At 37.2% G+C, this 22,664-nt stretch overlaps 1 protein-coding gene across 2 annotated transcripts in view; it reads right to left on the reverse strand.

Moving 5' to 3' along the window:
- Nucleotides 1-19,729, reverse strand: part of jak1 (Janus kinase 1) — a 66,164-nt gene extending 46,435 nt beyond the window's left edge. Inside the window, exons 1-2 of one of the 2 annotated variants that reach the window (XM_041790752.1) lie at nucleotides 19,416-19,729; nucleotides 18,650-18,835 (exon numbers count right to left, since the gene is read on the reverse strand). The gene's annotated coding sequence lies outside the window, so the exon portion shown is untranslated. Of the gene's footprint in view, nucleotides 1-8,588; nucleotides 8,849-18,649; nucleotides 18,836-19,415 lie in introns of those variants that run through there. The other variant, XM_041790751.1, reaches the window with a different exon arrangement.
- Nucleotides 19,730-22,664: the final 2,935 nt, after the last annotated feature.

A 22,664-nucleotide genomic window follows, 5' to 3' on the forward strand; every position in this document is an offset into this window, starting at 1 on the left:
AGACTCACGTGAACGCGCATGCAGGTGAACGCACACCGGGCGCTGCATGAACACTGATCAGTTATAAGGGGTTTTCTCACATAAAAATAACAAATATCACAGAATAAAATAGTCTTCAGCAAAAAAGGTTCGAGTCCTCCTCTTCATCCTCGAGTCCTGAAGCAGTTAAAGCTCGAGTCCGAGTCTAAGTCTGAGCCATCAGCGCTCAAGTACAATTCGAGTCACGAGTCCTCTAAATCAGGACTCGAGTTGGACCTGAGTCTGACTCCTGGACTTGAGTGCTAAAACACTGATCCCTACTAAACAGCCAACTAGTCACTTAATCACTAGATGTGCAGATACTGAGGTTTAACAGAACAATTTAGGCAACGCAGACATCAGTGTTATTTTCATCCCATTGCTGGTGTAAAACTCTGAGTATGCCAACATTTTCTGTCATAGATGACCAAGAAAACTGATCAGTCTGTCCAACAGGTCACACTTCTGCCCTGTGTTGATTCAGCAGCTACATATACCAGATGTCTGCAATAACAAAGAAGCATAAAATTGATTGGACACAACCAATAAGCAACCGGATGTTAAACCGATGCATCTCTATTAATTACAGCAAGCTACGTTTTTATTTGACTTAATGCAAAGTTTTGGCAAAAAAGTCAATACTGGCTTTACATGTAAATTAAAGAATAATATCAACTGTCATTTACATTGTATATTAATAATGTGTCTTTGCAACACAAACATATCAATGCTGTGGTGAAATTGTTAATCTATTTCAGGTTTGGGTTTGTTTTAGTTTTGAACTCTAAAAGTCTTCATTTAGGTGTTTAAGGCTGTAAAGTAACATGGTTCTCTTGTGATATTTGTCTTTTGTATTAAACTTATTCTTAAAAGGATAGTGTGGAAACAACGATCAAATTTTGTATCAATGAGCTTCATACATTCAGTATCAGATTTTTGTTAATTAGCTAATAACTGTTTTCCTTTAACATAATCTAATTCTCAGTCAAATAGGTGATTAAATATTGGCCAGATTGCAGTGAATTAGGAACTGGATGCTCAAAATTTCCAGTGGGAAGACCTGCAGAGCCCTCCCTTAATGCTTGTCCTTCACTTTGTTTAATGAACTTTGGAAAAGAGCTTCTTAACCCTCCTGGGTGGCTACTTTCCCACGGACTGACTTCCCCACATGTGTGGCAAGCCCTGTGTCTCAATGTCAAAAACACTTTCGTCATGCATCCCAAAGCTGATATGATCTTCATAACAATCACCTTGCATCAAGGGCATCTGAAATAATGAAGTACATGTAAAATTGTAAAAATTATTTTAAAGTCACAACAGCAGAAAAGAACTCAAAACTCAAGTTTTTGATCATCAAGGGTAACTTTTACCTATCACTGAATCTGAGGTGATTAGCTATAGTTCCAACAAGTCTATAACACTTTATCTAAACAACTGGGAAACACTTTAAAAATCTGAATAAAAGGGGATAAAGCTTACCCTCCAAATAGCTGCTCTCTCTCTTGTTCTGCCGTTCTTCATTCACCAAAAACAACCACACAAATGAACAAATGTTTGCATTAAAGTGGAGTGCTGTGCTGTATCCTATCAGGGCTGAGGGGGCATTAAATTTAACTGGTCATATCTCATTAAACATTTTCAAGCCTTCCAACCTTCAGGATGATATTTTTAAGTAGTCACATGAATGACTGCAGTAAAAAAAAAAAAAAAGGGAATGAATATTAAATTTGCAAACAGGTGCACCTAGGGAGTTAAGGCTTTAATGTCTGTTTACTTTCAGACAGCAGGGAGATATTTGGACACAGTCGAATTACTTTTGCACCATCTGCTATCTGTCATTGATGTGTGTTTTGTGTGGCAACGACACTCACCACAAAGAAAGATTATTTGCTCACTGTAGTTAATTATACTTTTTACAATGCGCCAGTCTCCTCCTTACTTTTATGTGTTGTACATCTTTGTTTATCGGCGTTTATGTCCTTATGACCTCTGAAATATGACTGCACTCCCTGAAATGTGCATCTATAAATCATTTAGTGCACTTTCATCCATTTTTTGAAGATTCAGCACTGGGGCTGTAATGGTTCACGGAAGTCATGGTTCAGTATGAGTTCGGTCCAATGGGGAGAAAGCAACAAAAAGATCCTGGATGCAAATTTCTCTGCTTGTCTATTTTAACAACAGAAGTGACGGTTAGAGTTTGTTCAATCTTGCATTGTTCAGAAGTACCTGCAGTAGTTAGTACCACCAAAGTAACTTTGGACATTTCTGTATTTTGTGTGCAAATGCAAATCTATTAACCTGGTCTACTACAAATTAATATATTGCTGTAACTTAAATTACACTCAGACCTAATGTATCCGTCTATCTTGTGCCATTTGTGAGAAATTATGCGTTTTCTTCCTTTTTTTTCCACATTTCCTTTATTCTACTGTTTGTTTTGTTTGGTTTCCTTCCTTATCTTCTTTACTTCACTCTGTTTCTCCTTTTGCTTCTTGTTCCTTTTTTAACTCACTTAAATTTTTTGTAATCATAACTTGGTGAGGCTTAATTGTAAGCCCTTCGGGTTTCCTGCCTCACCAGCACGTTCCTTTTTTTCACCTTGCTCTTTCCCTATGAAAGAAGCAACAAATGTTCACAAATCCTTTCAGCTCCTTCTTATGATGAAAATAAGACAAGGATCTTGGCAGTGGCGTCATTTTAATGAAAACAATATAAATCCTCTATGACTGTTTCTCAACTGGCTGATAGCATCAGGACCCACCACTTCCTGACAATGACAAAACTGCAATCAAAATTTTAGGGATGTACAATATCGTAGATTTGTCGGTTTTCCACATACCGACATTCCAAACGCATTTTTGCCAATACTGATGTATACACACCTTTTTTATTCCAGAAAACACCAAGTGTTGCCTGCGCAAAGAAGAAGCTGAGTCAAGCAGAGCTGGGAGGGGTGCGGGCGAGTAGACAGTCTGGCAGCTGTTTTACGTTTAGGTCTTTATTAAAATTGTTTAGTGCTTATGATGGGCCTCCTCAAGGCTGTTGCACCCCAGGCAACCACCTAGACCTCATAGTAAAGTGTACATATCGACGATATTTAAGGTCGGTAAATTATTTACTGCCAATATGTACGGCAGAAATGTTCAAATCTGCTGATACCGATTTTACCATACTGATGATATTGTGCATCCCTAAAAGGTTCCTTAAATATCTCAAACCTAACCTAAAGGTTTTTTTTGGCTTTTTATGCCTTTATTGACCAAAGAGGATAGTGGACAGAATCAATAACAGGGATGAGAGAGCTGGGGAGAGACATGCGGGTCAGACCAGGCTCAAACCCGGGCTGACCGCTTTCATGAGGTGCGCCTTAACCGAAAGTTTTTTAATGGGAAATGGGGCAGTGTGGACTTAAGATAGAACAAAAAATGTGACAGAACGAAGAGATGGAAACGCAACCTTCAAAATAAAAGCTTATCGTACTTTTAGCCTCTTTTTTCAGGCACACATCCTTGACCCAATGAAAATAGCTTTACAACCCACCAGTTCAGAACCAAGGCTCTGTGCCCACTCAGCTAGCCATGTGTACACAGTGGCATAGCTCTGTTTACCATCTGTGTGTGAACAGGTCAGAGAGAAACAGAAACAGTGCAGGTGCTTCTGGGATTACATTTTTTTCCTTTCTTTTTTGGCAACAACAGGTCAAAGAAATACTGCAGTTTTTTTTTTCAATAACTTTGTTTAACGACTACTTGAATAGCAAAACGAATGCAACTTAGATTTGCTATGATGTTTACAAGAGACAAACAGCCATCTGCAAACAATATGACATGAACAGTTATCATTACCTGATGATAATCTGTTGTGTTTGATCAGTTTAGTGCTGCTATCTGGTTTACCTAACTGCTGAATCAATTTAGAGTTTTATTTTACTGGGCAGAGAAAGTCAGCAATCAACTAAATGATTAGTTTAAACATCAGCGTGAGTATTGGCCCTAATTTTCACAACTGGTGCATCTCTAACATGACATCAGACTAACATAACAGTCTGATGCAGTGAAATAATTTAACAGAAACCAAAACACTTGATGATTAAGTTCCTTATTTTATGTATTTCTGGACAAACAAGTAAAAAAAATCATTCTATGTTATAACACAACTATAGCGGCCGATCTATCCAAAATTAAAGCCACTGCAGGCTAAACACGGGAGTCAAAGTGATGACGCACACTCGCTACTTTATCGCACCAAACCCAGTTTATTTACATAACGCTGCATCTTACCATTGAACAACTTTATCGAACAAAAACCCGATAATAGGTCAAATTCTAACCTATTACGTGCAGTCGACAGCAAATGTCCTCCCTGTGCTCACCCCACTCCAACTTCCAGCAGAAGCACACCACAGGTGCACAGGTGAAGTAAATTAACTGATCACCGCCGTGCCACCAAAAAAACACACCCACTAATCCGTGCTAGTGTTGTCACGATACCGACATTTTGGTATCATACCGGTACCAACATGTATTTCGATACTTTTCGATACTTTTCCAAATAAAAAGAGAACACAAAAAATGCTATTATTGACTTTATTTTTAAAGAAAATTTTAGAACTATAACTAGGCATTAGTAAAAAAAATTAATGTGTTAAAAAACATAACATGTCATTGTTTCTGTCAGTGTTTTAGGATACAGAAAAAAAACTGCAAACCAAAAGAACAGATATTTTCTTTGTGTGGGATTTAAAGGTTTAAAAAGCTAAAAGCTAATATTATTACCATCATTATTATTTTAAATACCTAACCATTTACTGATATGAGGAGATATATATATATAGTTTATCAAAAACATTTTTTCTTTATTTGTCAAACTTAATATTATCTAAAGATGTTTGGGCAGGCGCAGTTGCAGACAGCATGACGTGAGAAGCACCACCTTCTGATTGGTTGAAAATCCTCCCAAGATGCTTTGCATGACAAAATGACCTCACTGCCCAAAACAAAGATGGTCGCACCCGCGGAAGCTAATCAAAACACGATTGAAAATGGATTAAAAATTGATAAAACGTTATTTATAATCAGCTCCAACGCAGTGGATTTAATCTTTAAAGACCCGGAAGTCACCGAAGTTCCACACTTGTTTGAACGGCATCCTTTAGAGCTACAGGGACGTCCAGGGTAGCAAATGACTGGCGAATCCGTCAGCTTTCATGGGAAAAAAATGGTAAGGAACTGTTATGTATGGTTCAAAAGTTATTCATGTTTTTATAAACCATGCACTTTTTATACGACAATGGCCATCCCAAAGGGTTAAGGCTCGCCTGCTTGCTCCGTCTTGCTTGCCTCGGCTCAAATTACAATGCGGTGATGTTACACGGCGACGTAAAAAAAAAAAGTACCGGTCTCATCCAAGCGCAGTATAGTACCGTTTTAAATGCCTCAGTACCCCGGTACCAATTTAGTACCGGTATACCGGACAAACCTAATCCGTGCATAAACCAAAACCCACCTACACCCAAAGGCATCTCCAAAACTTACCTGTTTGGCTCCTACAACAATATTTGGTAGATTAAAATAAGGCTGAACAATTCTGAAAAAAATATCAGAGTGAGTCATTGCAAATTTGATATGAAGTGTTGCATTGAATGGAGTGGTAATTTTATGTCTTTCTCATTATAAATAGGATGAACATGTACAAAAACAAGGAAGTTGGATTCTTTTGCTAGCTACTGCAGAGAAAAGTGACACTTGACTGTTTGCATGATGTTAACATCTCTGCCTCAAAAAATGTACAGAAACCAGTACTCTGATGCACATTGCAGGTCAAACGAAAATTGCATAAGCTGTGATTTGAAAACTGCAGTAGGCCATATTGTGATATCATCTAAATCTAAGTCTCAAATATTGGGTTTAAAATCATATAGTGTGTAGCCTCAGAGATTTGATTTCCAGGGCCTGAAACTATTGTGATCTTCCTTATTGGTTCTGATAAAATATTGTCTTTGTTTTTATAAGAAATAAATTCAAATCAGTATTATATACTTTAAACCTTTGATACTTTAAAATTTTGCAATTTCATTCAACTCACTTTTTTCGAAACAAGAGACTAAGAACAACGCAAGCAAGGATTGAAATAGGAGGAAAAATTATCAATAAGCACCAACAAACACTTTTAATTCAGACAAGACATAATTAACCAAACTGCTTCTTACAATAACTCACTATATAAACATTTCACAAATTTCAAACTGGACTTATATTACAAATAAATGTCAATGATAGAATGTTTGAACAATCTTTTAGGTAAACTCAATTAGGAATACATATTGGCTCTACAATAACCTAATCCGTTTGGATGCTGGTATCTAAAAAACATGCAGGATATAAATAAAAGGCAGGACATTTAAAAAATCATTTTGTTTCATTTCACCCAAAAACCTAGATGTGAATGCATCTTAGTTTCTAGAAAAAGCCCTGGCCTGGAAAATAAGTGGGCAGAAAATAAGCCAGTACAGCATTAAAATCATATCAGCCATGCTGATAATACAAGAAAAGGTCAAATAAGTCATATCTCTACTTTGGAATAATAATCTAGGCAAATACTAACTCATATCTCTTCAATGTCTTAAGTTAAAAGAAGCAAAAACCTATTACGACTAACAACTTTGATCATGATCCCTTAGTGAACATCCATCTAAAAATTCTGATTACATTGCATTATTCTAATTTCTAAGGCTATTTTAAGGCTTTTTTACATGAATTACCTTCTTATCTCTGTTCTTTACTGACTCCAAAAGCTGTCAGTAGCTGTAATCTTCGTTCTCATGGATATATCACGTTTGAGATTCCTCACACTCGCTCTGTCTTTGTTTAAAGAGCTTTTAATGTTTTTGCTCCGTGGTCTTGGTCAGAGTTACGGGGTCATCTTAAACTTGAGTGTTGTGTTAGTTTAGGGGATTTCAAAACTAGAGTTAGGGAACATCTGACCAGAGTGTGCACGTTTTTCTGCTGAAAGCTGCAGATTTGTTGCTTGATGTAACCTTTTTACTATGTCCTGTTTAATGTCATATGTGTGAAACTTATGCTGCTGTCTTGGCCAAGACTCTTTGTATCTCAATCGGAACAAATCCTGGTTAAATAAAGGTTAAAAAAAAAAAAAAATCAATATTTAGAATTGCAACCCTAACATCATGTCCCATGTGATTAAAGACACACTTTGGCCCCTATTGATGTTACCAGCACAATGATGTACACTTACCTAGTTATGTTTAAGTAAAATGTACTTTTTAGCTTATATACATGGAGTGAATACAACAGGATTAAAAACAAAAGTAGAAAGTGCTTTCACAATAAGTAAACCAGCTACTGCATCACCTGTGCAATGAGAGATGTTTTCAACTGACGTTTACAGGAGCTAAAAGACGATAAGAATGTGGACAGACTGGAGTTCATGTGGAATATCATTTGATACCAATATAATTCCAATATGACACTGTTAAATGCTCTGAGAAACATGTGGTTCTTTGCATCTTTGGTAATGGACAGAAAGTATGTGAATTTATGTGTGTCTTGAGTAAAGGAGGGACAAACACCTACTTTTGTTAACCTCAAATGTGTGAAGTGGCTTACCTTTCAGTGGTGGGACTTGAAAGATTCAGTGTAATAGAAACACAACAGGAAGGACTGAGCTGACTTTTTTTTTTAACCTTAAATGAATCCTTATGTAATCAATTGCTTGGGTGGATTTAAATGCGAATAACATGGGTAATTCAGAAAGATGAGAAGGTGACATTTTTAAAGCAACACCAATAGTCAGCATTAGAAATTTGACTAATACCCGGGAAATGTCACACTTTCAGCACAAATTCTGTGAATTTTTTACGCATTTCCTTCATAACAAAGCTAAAATCATGGCTTAGAAGTGTTGGAGATTCATTTTTTGTTCATTTGACAATGATTATATGACTCCTTATCATTTGTGGCTGGGGGTGATGTCCAAAAACAGGTTTCAGTTTTCTTTCAGACAATAGAAGCGCCATTAAGAAATGCCAGGTTATTTCAGAGGTTTTACTTTCTCCACATCAACTTTGACAGACAAAAGAGACAATTAAGTTATAGTAGAAATATTTAAAATATAAAATACAGTCCCAAACAACCCTGCCATGAAACACGGACTGCTTTATTTGTCTTTAAACTTTAATACAACAGTGGGCCCTTGTCCGTGATGGTGATTGCATCAGATCTCCCCATTCAATATACGTAGTACCCCATCTTCACCTTAAATCCGTATATTGATCTGTTTATTAATTTAATCACATCATACAATCACCTGGCCTTCTCTAAATGTACCGCACACTTAACATAGATATCTGTCATGCCAGGTGGACTAACTTCACATTGGTTGACATTAGCTTGCTAGCCTCTTCACTCAGATGGTCAAAGCAAACAGTCCTGGGTATTTCTTCACTTGACAACGACAGGTAGTGATGAAAAAGTAGTGAAGGTGTAAAATGGACCAGAGGATAGTCATTTTTTCGTCGGCAGAATTAAATAAATTGTCATTTTACTCACCTCGCGAGCGTACCAGACAGCTGGCAAGTTACTTCCGTTTCGTTCAGTACATTATACGCACCAACCGAGTTGGTGCTCGTCTGTACGAGGGTTTCAAGTGCCTCTTGTCGGTTGTTTTTTCTCCAAAACCTCTCGGATTGAAATCCAATGTCCCGAGTGCTTGGAAATATTTAGAAATTCCGAAAAATATGGCAGTATTTGGTAGCTTCTTTAGCGTAACAGTCCACCTCTGTTGTCGCTAACCCTTCCTGATAATTAACGTCCCCTTCCCGAAAACAACGCAGTGTCTGTCGTCTAAATCCGGCAGCTGATTGGCTCCTTGGCATGTCACTCACGATGACATCATTAACTCTTTACTGTGAAATGGGCTGAAGGTTCGTGAAAAATAAATAGATCAGGGAGCAAAATAACTTTCCTAGGCTTAAATACTATCGCTTATGAAAGAAATAAATCGTGTTATAATTCCCCGTTTACTGTCAGATTTATTTTGTAGATATTTGCTTAGTCAGAAGACGCCTAGAAACATACAATGCCGTCAAAGAGGACAGCATTCATGAAATATTATGGGTACATAACAAATAGGCTACTGGAAAAATTAGGCTATGAGGCTGCGTTAGATAGGTTACATAATTGATCCAAGCGTGGAAATGTGCCATTGGGCTAAAGTACAGTGAAGGCACACAGTTCTGCAACACGAAATTAAACAAAACAAAATATTAGATGAGTAGGCATAAAATCACACCAAGTAACAAATAAGATACAATCAAATAGGTCCTCATGCACAGAGTAAACAAAAACTTAGGCTTAATTTAAAATTAAAGACCAGAGGGTAAACAATAAAAATAAATTGGAATAAAACAAGGGTAAAACACTGTGTAAGGGCTGTTTCAACAGGGTAAACTGTTAGGCTATTTCAAAATAAGTTACACAACATACTGACAAATTTGTTAATATAATATGAAAAAGCTGTACAAGAATGTGCAGGGCAGCACATTTTTACGAAATGGAAAACTACACTGAGAGATCAGTAAAAATCTAGAACAGTGGTTCTCAGCCAGTGGGTTGGGACCCAGAAGTGGGGTCGCAGAGCTGCTCTCAGTGGGCCATGAGTGGGATAAAAATAAATTGTGGCATAAGGTCAGTATATGGAAGCCTTAGTGGATTAGTTAATTTAGGATGTTTGCATGCATGTCCCTACTGGGCTTCTGTAATGATGTTTTTTTTTAAGCATGCTTGTTTTGTCTTGTCTCGTTGTTCAGTTTATGTTTTATTCACTTTGAAATCCAAGCTTCAACATTTTTTGTCAATTAAACCCGTGTTGCTGAATGATTTTGAATATCAAGGTTTTAGATTCTAAATGAAGAGGTGGTAGTTGAACCTGAGGATGGACAAGGAAGGAAGTAAAAATGATTGGTTGAGATTGGTTCAAAAGTGGTGGAGCCTTGGGATCCACCACAGTAGATGGAGCACAGCATGTGATTGAACAGAGAAGATTCAACAAACACTTTTAAAATTACAGAATTCATGAGAGGACATGCACCAATACGATACATTTTATTTTACTCAAATTTCCAGATAACCTTTGGCTGTAATAATAATTTACACATTATGATAGGAAAAAGTGCTAAATTAGATATATGAATGTATGTGGGCTTCGGGCTTCCTACACCATAGATTAACACTTTTTTGTCCCACTGATAATCGCTCTACCAGTAGCCTCTTGAACAGCTTAATGTGATATTAATTTGTGATATCTATTATGCCATTCTTCTTCTTTATGATGTATTTTGTCTTTTATTCATCCATTCTAATGTTGTTTGAATGGTCTGTGTGACACCGCTAGCTGTGAAGTAATCTATCCCAATAATGAAGATAATAAAAAAAAGATAATAAAGATATCCTTGATACTCAAGTTCTGCAGCCCACTTTTGGGTCCAAGCCCATCTGCTTAGAACCACTGGTCTAGAAGATGTGTGTGAATTAATACATTGATAAAGATTTGGGGATTAAACATGAATTTAAACATTAAACAAAACAGCACAATCTCTGGTAAGGTAAAACTGGACTTCTTCTGTTTGTCTGTCAGTCTGTAATAAAATCCCCATGAGCTGAGAACATTTAATCTGTGCCCTCTTCTCCATTTTGGGCAAAAAGATATCTTTAAAGAGCCCAAGAGCAAATGGATTTGAAATGTACGTGCTCCTTGAGTCTACATAATCTTCCAACTGAAGCTGTGATATTTAATTGAAAACAAGTACTGTCCTTTATACATGTATTAAAATTCCCACAGACATAAAAAGCACATATCAATCAGATAAGGCTGGTTTTCCGTGATAATTTACAAATTTCCCAAATGCTTAAAAACAACTAAAATGCATGCTGTGCATTATGCAAATAGTAACATAAGTCTATGGAAGCCCGAAGGAGACATTTATACATATAGTTTATTTTTCAATGAGTAAACTGGTTGTTTTCAGGGAGCTCAACTATTTATCTCATTATCTTGGGATAACAGGCTGGTTTTACCATGATAAATGTCTCAAGATCTCTAGAAAGCAACCTAAACACACATATAATGGGAAACAGATAAGTTAGAATGCTTGCATGCATGTCCCTGCTGGGCTTCTGTAATGATGGTATTTTTAAGCAAGCTTGTTTTGTCCAGTCTCTTCGATCAGTTCTTATATACTTTATACTTTTTCAATTTAAGTCCAAAATTCAACATTTTTCATTCAGTTAATTCAATGTGTTAAATAATGGAAATGAGGGTCATGAACACAATGAGAAGGTGTTGATGGTGGATTCTGAGGCTCGACTAGAAAAAAAAAAAAACACTGGTCTCAGTGTTTGAGAAACTAAGAGAGGGAGTCTCCAGATGCCTTTCAAGAAAGTATATTTTTAAATGATTTCAAATTGTGTATTTTACCTGTTTAAAAAATATATAAAACTCATTGAATGTAAAATAAAACAGTGGTCATTTTGTGAGGGTTATGCTAAAATCAAAGTAATGTTTAAAATGTAAGCCTGTACACTACTGCTCTTGAATGTGCACAGCTGTGATCAACTATACTTAAACCACCTTCAGGTACAGTCTGGGTCCCCTGGTCTCCGCCACCTTCAATTTGGTGGTCATGGGCTGAAAATTTTGAGAACCCCTGGCCAAGAGCATATTTCTAATTTAATGCACTTACTGATATTCTGGGAATAACAGAACTTACAAATTAAACACAGCATACCACAGTCGTTGGCAAGGTAAAATCGGAATTGAATGGTCTTATATTTCTTCATCCTCTTGTTTCCCTCTCTTTAAAATAGTCACTGTATCCTCTGTGTATTTCTACTGTCTGGAACTGAGGACAACTGACTTCTAGTCTGGAAACACACCTGCTTTTACAAGTACACTGAAGATCTGAACATGAGCTTAACCACAAAAAAGGAACTTGTTATTGACTAAAGGGGAAGTAAATGAACAGTAAAAAGGTAATGTTTGATTGCACAAGGTGCAGATGACTCTTAACTTGCCCAATGTCTGAATGTTTTTTAAAGATAGATGAGATATCAAGGAGCAGTGGTGGACTTATTTGATTTTACATCACTGTGGCTGCAGGGAGACGGGGATGTGCCTCAACCAAAGTTTATTGTAAGCAACAATAAACATGCAATTAATTGCAATTGCAATAAATACATCTGATCCTTTGATAAAAGTAGGAAATTTTAGTGAAAACAAAATTTGTGCATGGACAATACAAAAAAAGTCAAAATAAAAGGAGATAAAGGGCTTTTTAAAATGTGCAGTCACAGCTATCTATCAGGTAGATAGATTAATCCTTCTCATGTGGGGAATTTCAAACCATGATTACACCAACCATGGGGGAAAGAAGTATTGCTTTGTCAGCCAAAATCAGCACAAACCAAACGTTCCTCACAAGAGCTTTAACTCCATTAGAGAGGCTGACCTTGTATCTTCTTGATCTTTTTCAGCCTACCTTGAGAAGTGGTCGGTAAATGGGTGATAAATGCACCGGGGTCCAGTGGCAAACTGCACCACAGTGAGTAGTTTTCTAAGATGTGCAGCACAAAAGGTACTGTTATGACACAGTGGAAAAGTTTTCACTTCCTGCAGAGAAAGAAGGATGTGAAAAGAGTTGTTCGTTTTATTGCTGGGATTTCCCATGTCAAATCCCTGCTATCAGTTGTTGTTTTTTTTTTTTTCTTTAAAGGAAGTATGTTAGAGAGTTCCCCTCAGTCATGGCTGTAAAGGTCAAGTAAAGCTCTGTATTAATTCAAAGATTATCATGAAATTTAGGCACTGAATTTGAATGTTGAGAAAATAACTCTTTAAGAAACCCTAGTTGACTTAGAAATAAATAAACACAAATTTCTACGGAAAAGAGCTTATGACTTTAACAGGAGGTGAGAAAATTGAGGTTGAAGTAAGATAATGAAAAACAAAGCTAGTGTATGCATGTATGAAGACTCTGTGGGGATTTCCACCGTTGCTGTAGTTATGTTGCTGATGAGTGAAACATGCTATGTGCAGAGTGACCTGTGGTTTTTCAGACATGACTCAAACTGTGCGTTAATATTCAAAACAGCACTCTTTAAAAAAAAGAGGAGAGCATCAACATTAAAGCTCACCAAAAAAGCACTGTGCACTTCACTTGTCTTTTATGTTGATGTTTTAATATTGTTTTAATATGCTTTTACTTTGTGTAAGGTGACCTTGGGTGACTTGAAAGGTGCCTCCAAATAAAATGTATTATTATTATTATTATTATTATTATTATTAAAAGCACATATGTATTGCAGTTAAATACTGACATAATATATAGGACGTTGAGATGAGATCATATTTGAGTAATCCTCACAGGGGAACCTCTGGCATTGCAGAAGCACAAGACAAATGTGGTAAAATACAATAAAATTTTAGAATAAGAATATGTAACATTAGGGGGAAAGTACAAGGTAAGAAATTCTGAGCAGTAAGTGGGAGTAAAAAGGGACATATGATGGTATAGTAACACTGGAATAATATGGCATAGGTGCAATATAAATGGGGCAAAATATATACATACATATAAATATGGTATTATTTAGATATAAGTAGCTCATAATGACATGAATTAGACAGCAGCTAGTTTCTACTATGTATTCTAAAGGGGGATGTTTCACAAAATGAATGACCACAGATATCTCTGAATATTTTCAATTTCAAATGCCAACTCCAAAAAAGTTGGGATGCTCTGTAATATGTAAGCAAAAGCAGAATGAAATGATTTGCAAATCTCACACAAACAGCATATCAGATGTTGAAACTGACACATTTTTGACTAATTTTGATTTATTTGACCACAGAACAGTTTTCCATTTTACCTCAGTCCTTTTTAAATGTATTTTGGACCAGAGGAGACAGCTGTGCTTCTGGTTTGTGTTCACATATGATTACTTCTTTGCATGATAAAGCTTAAACCTGCTTTTTGGATGTGGAAGTGTTCCTGAGCCAGTGCAGTGGTTTCCAGCACAGAATCATGTCTGTTTTTAAAGCAGTACTACCTGAGGACCCAAAGATCCCAAGCATCTGGTATTGTCTTTCACACAGAGATTTTTTTCCAGATTCTTTGACTCTTTAGATGATTTTATGTTCTGTAGATGGTGAAATATTCAGTCTTTGCAATTTTATGTTGAGTTACATTTTCTGAAATTGTCCCACATTCTTTAGGCACAGTTTTGCAAAATGCTCCTCAAGCTGTATTTCTTTGGTGCAACTTACTTTCCCAGCCTTTTGTTGCCCTGTCCCTACTTTTTTGAGATGTGTTGCTGCCGTTAAATTTAAAATGAGCGAATATTTTTCCTAAAATGTCTCAGTTTCAACATCTAATATGTTGTTAATGATCTATTGTAACAAAATAAAGCTTCATTGCACTCTGTTTTTATTAACATTTTACACAGCGCCCCAACTTTATTGGAAGTGGGATCATACATTACAGCTGACAGTGGGTTTTTTTTTTATTGATGCTAAATGGACTTGATGTTTGTATAGCACTTTTCTGTTTGTCTGACCACACAGAGCTCTTTATACTATACCCATTCCCAGTCATTCACTCCACATGTAGACTGGCCATCAGTAGTACCTAATTCCATTCAGACGCTTCTTTTGCATTCACACAGCAGTGGAAGCAAGTTGAGGATGTAAGTATCTTGTCCAGGGACACATCGACATGCCACTGCAGGAGCTGGGGATCAAACCCCCAACTTTCCAAATGAGCAACTATCAACTCCAACTACTGATCCACAGTCCCCTCCAAAATTAATTAAAACAATATCTCATAAGAACAAAACAGAATCTACTTTCACTGCCTTCATGGTTAAATTGATCTTAACATATAAGTCAATGTTCAAACTACAGGGTAGTGTCTGTCATAGCCACAAACACAGAGTAGGACAGCTGTGTGGAATAGCTGAGTTGGAAGAGAATTTTTTTTCTATTTTATTTTTTGCAACCATTTTCTGCTTGTATGACGGTTGAATAAATCAATGTAACACTCAAAGTTGAAATTTTGTACTGGATATCATCACTGTTGTGGCTGGGTTGTAGGCACAAAGCCTCAGGCCAAGTGACCAATCAGAGCAGTGAAGATATTTAGAACAACATGATGGTATAATGATATATGATGATATGCAAAAATTAAAGTTAAAGTGCACTTAAAATAAAACATTAGTGCTGTCAAAATGTTTGTTTAATTTCCATTAAGCAATCACAGTGGTGAAAATGGGATGAAGAAATGTAACAACCGTCTAAAGTAGCTTTCTAAGTTTGATTGGAACATGTAAAAATTCTTAGGCTCTTGATTTGGATAATTTTATGGATAAAATCAATTTTCTACAGTATAACAGCAACGTGTTGACTAAGTAGCCCATCTGCCCTCGGTCTTCACTTCTTCTGTTTCAAAAGCTGGTAGAAAGTTTTGATGGCACTCATAAACATGTCCTTTCTGATTGTTTTGTTACTGTTATTATTAAATCTACCGGTAATGAAGTCTGTCTCAAATTACTGACATATGGGATAAATTGTGATTAATTACAAAGCCTATAACTAATAAGATATTTGTTTTAATCATCTGGCAGCACTAAATAAAAAAAAAAACATATGAATTAACAACAAAGAAACAGGGGTTTTACAGTCAAATCAGCCATACATGTCTTGGACCACCTTTTCTGTACTTTTAAAAATACAGTAGAAAAAATGTTTATAATGTTTTGGCTGATTTATATAACTGAAGGATTAAACATAAGAATGTCTGAGGCCTCACTACATGCACTTCCCTCTTCTCTACTGAAAAAAACTGTAAAATACCTACAACTCCCATGAATTCATTATATACTAAATGTATCCCCAAATGTGCTCTATCTTTGGTAAAATAAATAAATAAATAAACATGTTTTTACTCAATCATCTTGATCTAAGCTACATCGTCATCTTGAGTGATGCACCAGTTTAGGAAATTTAAAAATCAGAATTAAGGATCTGTTGACCAGTATATGCACGTTTTACTGCTGAGTTCTGATTTTCTAATTGATGTAACATTTTTATTTTATGGTCTTTTGTTTATTATATTTGTGTATTTGTGGAATTTCTTGTTCTGCTGTCTACCTTGCTAAAGGGATTTTTGTATCTCCTGGTTAAATAAAGGGTAAATAAATATGACCTTTTCTTTGCTTGATATTAAAGCTGGGCACAGGAAAACCTCTAGACATTTAGCTCAAATGAAACATGACAAGAAACTATTTGCTTTAACAACCGTGCTAAAGTCATGGCCTATCTTTACATTTTCAGTAACAGAAACACAGCAGAGAAGTAAAGCTGTGAACTTAAGTAAACCAGAGAGCACATGAATTATAGATCTTTAGCGCCCTCTGCTGACAATATATGCACGAACCATTGCAGACTGTTGAAAGCTTTGACCTGCATGCTGCTGATTCTTAGTGATCTTTTTTCTAGTCAAGAAAAGGGCTTAAAAGGCACAGTTATCATTAAAATGATATTAACATGATGATTAAACTGTTTTGTTTGTCAGGTTTGCCTGGGGTTCGATTAGATTGGATTAAATCTCAGTCACAAGTGGAACTTTATTGGAATTTAACTGCTGGACTTTGACAGTATAAAGTTGCACTGATTCTTTAAATGTGGAAAAATAAAGAATCAGACACATCTGTATACAACAAATCTCCTTTATTTATTTTACAACAGCAAATGTTACATAAAACAATGATTTACAGATGTTGGGTTTTAAATTTCGTGCACTCTAACACAAAGAATCATCCAAAAATGTTGGTCACTAAGAAACAATCTAGTGACATATTCAAACAACCCATCAGCAGAAACACAGATTTCTATCGCACTGAATGAACGTGGCACCATAAGTTCCTCGTCTTTTCTCTCTTCTCCTTTGGCTTGTTTTAGAAGGGCGCTGTCGGATTCGTTGCACTCGTGTCAAGTTGGCAGCCATCCTTCAGTTATCACAGTACTGTACCTTCGATGGGGACAGCATCAGCACTGTGATAACTGAACCAGGGCAGCCTGTCAAATCTAGCAGACCACGGAGCTCTCTCCATCCGCCATGTCTGTGCTCCAGTTCAATAGGTGCAACATTGAGACACTTTATGTTGCATTCAGCAGCTTAGGCATATGTTATACAAAACATGTTCTATTACTAGCATCTAACAGCTGCAATGCGGACATTTTTCAGAAATGTTTGATGTTGATAATTTAATAGATGACTCTACAAATTCATGCTTGGTTTGAGATCATTAGTTCTTCAGACAACCTTCTCTACTTTGCCATCTAATAAAGGGAGTCAAACTTTTAAAATGCAGTAAGACAATGGAAGATGACTTCAAATACAAAGCATATAATCAAGGTCAAATGTGCAATCCATAAACTATATTCTGGGAGCATTTGGGGAGCATACAAAGTTTGTATTTGGTGACACTTTAAACGTGTTACATGCAATCAAACAGGGCAAACCTGATGTATTTGATCGATTCATTATTTTACTTCTAGGACTTAAGTTAAATTTGACAACATGCATCACTAAAGTGGATCAGTGCTTTATTCTGGCCTGCATAAACACACTCTGCTGTCCGTTATATACAGACACACCCACTAACCTCAGGCCTAAAGCCAACCTAGTAGAAGGGGAGGTTCTTTTTTCTCAAAAACGGGACCTTTTTGCATGTTCTACATTAAAATTAAATGAAGTACAGCTGTGCCATACATTGTGCTACATGCTCAAGTTCTTAACACAATCATAAATGTAAGGAGAATCACAAAAATGGTACTTTTAACAAGAGAAAGGCTCCTATTTGGTTTAGGTGTTTTATTTTGGTGAGTTAATTTAGAAATACTGGCTGTCATGGGGTGCAGATAGCCTAATGGTCAGGTCACACCCCATTTGTGCAGGCCGCCTGGGTTCAGGTCCGGCCTGTGGCTCCTTTCCTGCCTGTCTTCCCCACTCTCTCGTCCCTGTTTCTGACTCCACTGTCCTCCTCTCTAAATTAAGGCATAATAAGCCCAAAATAAAGAATTACTGGCTGTTATTATTCAAAAGGGGGCAAACGTGTTTATTATAAAACAGACTCGGGTCTGAATTCAGGACCTCTGCTGTTTGGTGGAGGGTTTAAACCCTCTTAACCCCCTGGTTAGGGCTTGAACCTGTATCTAAAAAGAGAGTCTTTAATAATGCACAACCCAGCTCATGCAATGTAAACTCAGTGACCTTTATATCTAAATAACATAAGAATTTTACAATTCTTAGGGAAGAGGAGTTAACTTAAACACAATTTGCAGGTTTTCTTTAATTGTGAGGCACATTTTACGTGATATTGCGTAATTTCAGATAAAAACTTTAACATCATCCATTTTTTTATTCTGCTAATGGCTCGTGTACGGTAGACTGGTAAATGTTTCATCTCATAAAACAATTACGTGTATTTTTCCCCCTAACCTCCTTCCTGCTTGGACTCGACGGAGACAAACTCCGCTGTATATTATTCATACCAACCACAAGGCCGAGTGACGTCAGACTTGTTATGATTCTCCTCGCGGGCTCCGCCTCCCTCAGCCGCGAGAAGCCTCTCGAGCAGTCCGGTGGCGTCTCTGGCTCGACGTAGCGGCTCCACCTCCTCGTCAGTCAGTCCGCCCTCCGCACTTCATGTAAACAACTCCATTAGCCCCGCCGCGCTCGGCTCTGTGGCCAAGAAATGTTCGTGTCAGACGTGAAAAGCAAAAAAGCAACATGTGCAATAACTAAAAAAAGGCGGAGGACCGACACGCCGTCAGGGCTGAGAGCTGCGTTTGTTGTCTGTAAAAAGAGACAGTGTGGAGAAAAGCGCGTCCATATTGCATAAATCCTCAATGTAAATAACTATAACCCACAAAGATTGAAGGGTAACATGCAGTAATACGCATCGACAGTGCTACCAAATGGAGACAACAACAGGAACTGGAATGAGCTGTGCCAAAGCGTGTTGCTACGAATAAACAAAAGTTACCCAAATCTACACAAGACCATAATTCATGCCATTACATAAAACCATGCATACCTGCGTTGACTAAGCAGCACATGCCCTTCAAAAAGCGACTTAAGACCAAATATAAATGTAATGTTCGTATTGAATATTGTGCAGCCAAACGTTAACGCCCAGCATTGCATACACACCCCTTTCCAGGCAAAAACAAACAGCATGCTATAGGATTCAAGAATAACCATTTATTCTTAATTACAACCAGTCCGCATTAAATATAGGACAAATATTTGCTTCACCTACCTGCATTTTTCCCGTCCAATTCCCCGTGTTTACATGAATATTTTTAATGACGCAGCAAGACCACACAGAGCAACGTGATTGTCGCCATTTTTTGTTGTTATTGAATTCTCCAAAGCCATGTGACAAATTAATAATGATTTTAAAAGCAGGCTTCCGGGTGTGGTGGCGAAAACTACTTTCGCGAGGCTAAAAAAGGTTAATCCCCGAGTTGTTTGTCTGATGGATTAGTCTGCTTTACTCCACTGACTGAAGACTGAAGGCTGTGCGCAATATTTGACAGCTCCGGGGACGCTGCCGCCGCCGTATGGCTCAACAAGTACTCACAAGATCTCTGCCGTCCGCAAACGTTTTACGCGCAATGACAGCGACTCATGTGCTTTTGTGCGCCTCCTGCCAGCAGCGTAAAATTATGAGAAAAAATAAACTCATGATCCGAAAGCAATAATAAACACTAGTATCTGATGGAAATGCTGTCAACAAGTGGTGGAATCCATTAATAGACCATGTTATCATGGCTTTAACCAACGTGCATGGTTTCACTGTAACGTTGACTGTAAAATTATCCATTGCAGTTTGAGTATTTAAAGTCAACTTTAAAAAAAAAAAAAAAAAAAAAAAAAAACATAAAAAACTACTATCCATAGATGACTTAAGTTTCTAAGTTTGATATATATAGTGCATTATTTTTTTTTAGCATGATTAACACATAATTTATTGCATCTTTCAGCACATTTAGGTTAAGATGCTGCATCATCTCCCTGCAGCCACAGTGATGTAAAATAAGTCTTTAATGTCTCATTTTACAGAAAGCTGCCAAAAGTCCTCTTTACCTTGTGTTTTTAAATATTTACCATTTTATTGTTCCCCTATGTCCTTCTTAGTCCATAACAAGTTCCTTTTTCTTTAGTTAAGTTCATGTTTAAACTTTTGATCAACCAATGAAAGCAGGTCCGTATCTAAAACAATAAGTCAGTTACACTTAGTTTAAGACAGTAGAGAAATCCAAAATGACTCATAAATAGTTTTGAATGCAAAATTGTGGATTTTTACAATGTGACACAAAAGCTAAGATTAATTGTGATTCCCAGGGCAACGAGTCAAAATGAGCTAGCAGACATGCACAGCTGTAGTCTAACAACAGTGGAGCTTGTTGGTGGATAAAACTCATGTTGAGGTCAACTGGAAGAAGTGCAAAAAACATCTCTGCCCAGAGAAGGTTTCAGTGTAGCTCTTTGCTTCTGTTTTAATAAAGAAATGTTTCCCAGTTTGGGAGGAAAGGTGGGTTTTTTTTGGCTTTCTGTATTTTGTATCTTATTTAATGCAGCAATTGCAACCAGCTTCCAGAACAACAAAACCCCACCTGTCGTTGGCGCCTTGTTCTCCTCAAATGACACTGATTGGTCAGGTCTTTTTTTTTAGACTCCGAACAATTGTTTTAGACTGGAGTTTTCAAAGACGGACCTGCCTGATGACAGACATGGAATCTGGCCAGTCCATCTGCTTTGCAAGGTTAACAACATATGGTTCTGCCTATGCCATGGTGGCGCCCTGCATGGGACTATTTTTTAAATATTTGGTTCTTAAATGCATTGCACAACCAACGGTGAACTCTAATTTGATGCTCAAAATACCTTTAAAAAAATAGGTGGACCCTCCTCTCCATTTGTCTAGCAACAGGCCTTTTATAAATTATCTAACACCCAAAAAATGAAAAAAATATCACATTAATATTATTTCAACACATAAAACCCGACAAAACTATAACAAAAACTTAGCTGCACAGTATAAGTTAATGCTGTCAGAAAGAGCCCTCTTGGAGGGAGGTTACTACTGTCAATGCAAATGTTGCACATTTTTAACCACTGCTGCGGTTTAAAGCTTTACAGACCTTGGAGGCTCCCTACTGACCCCAAGCAGATCAGCTGTCTTCCTTTCCTGTTGACAAGCATAACTGCAAATAACCTTCTTTTCTACTTCTAAAATCCCCAAAATGTCAAACTGTAGGTATCTAAAGTAGGTATGTAAGTGACATTTATTTGTAACAAGACAGTCTGGCTGCAGTCTGTTAATATCTAAGGGCCCCTCTCACGACTGTTCATCTGAGACACCGTATATTTCAGAATGGAAATACATGCAAAAACTTTCTAAATAAAATCAGATTAGACTTCAGTTTAGGTTTAGGGTAAGGGATGAGGTAAGGGTAAGGATACCAAAAGTTAAAAGTCACAAACCTGATCTGCAAAACCTGATTATATAAATAAAGCAGAGTAAACATAAAGCCAAGTAAACATGATTAAAGCTGAGTAAACAGTCTGCTTACAGGGAAAAGTAACCTTGCAGAGCAGATAGATATGCCTGTTTCCTTGTTTCTCACTGGCGAATCCATCTTGCAAAGCTCCAGTCTGAACCGTTTGGGCCCAGTTAGAAAGTGACAGGACCAATCAGCGACAAAGGGCAGTACTTTCAGGCATGGTGGAGTCGTGACGTAAGCAAGCAGCAACTAGAGGCCGGTGCAATTATGACAGAAGAAATTAGCGAGGATGCTGCTAAAGCACCAGTTTTATCAGAACTTGACAACATTTCTAAGCAGTGAGTTGTTTTCTTTTCAAAAACAACAAAAGTCATGTACTGACATCTATAGTCGCCACGGTCCACGTTATTCCTCGGTAGCTGCGTGCACGCACCACGGTCGCGGCTACTTCACGTGTTTTGTTGCTCTGATTCGCCCATAAAGATGTGACAGACAGAACCTTCATCCAATCACACACGCATCCTCCATGAAAACATTCTAACATGGAAAATGTAGCATATATAGCTCTGTTAGCTGTGTAAGCTGCATAGATAATGTAGCTAGCGTAGCCAACATAGCTAAAGCTAAGCCCACAGAGCAGCTACGTACATAATCTGTGTAGCTAAATTAACCTAATCTATGTTTGCCAAAGCTCATATTGCTAAAACTAATTTAGCTAAAGATAACTTGTCTATGTAGTAAATGTAGCTGCGCAGCTAATATAGCTAAAGCTAAGCTCACCAAGTGGTAAGCTACATACGTAAGTTATAGCGACGTTAGCTTTAGCAACATTTTCTTAAGCTCACATTGCTAAAGCTAACTACATTATCTTATGTAGGAAAGTTAATTACAAAGCTAGCGTAGCTGTGTTAGCTTAAGCTTAACCTAACGAATCGTAAGTGAGCCATCGTTTGTGCAGCTACTCCCAAAAAGGATTTATACATGATTTAATCCCGAAT

Source organism: Cheilinus undulatus, linkage group 7 (assembly GCF_018320785.1).
Source record: "Cheilinus undulatus linkage group 7, ASM1832078v1, whole genome shotgun sequence".
NCBI lineage: Eukaryota > Metazoa > Chordata > Actinopteri > Labriformes > Labridae > Cheilinus > Cheilinus undulatus.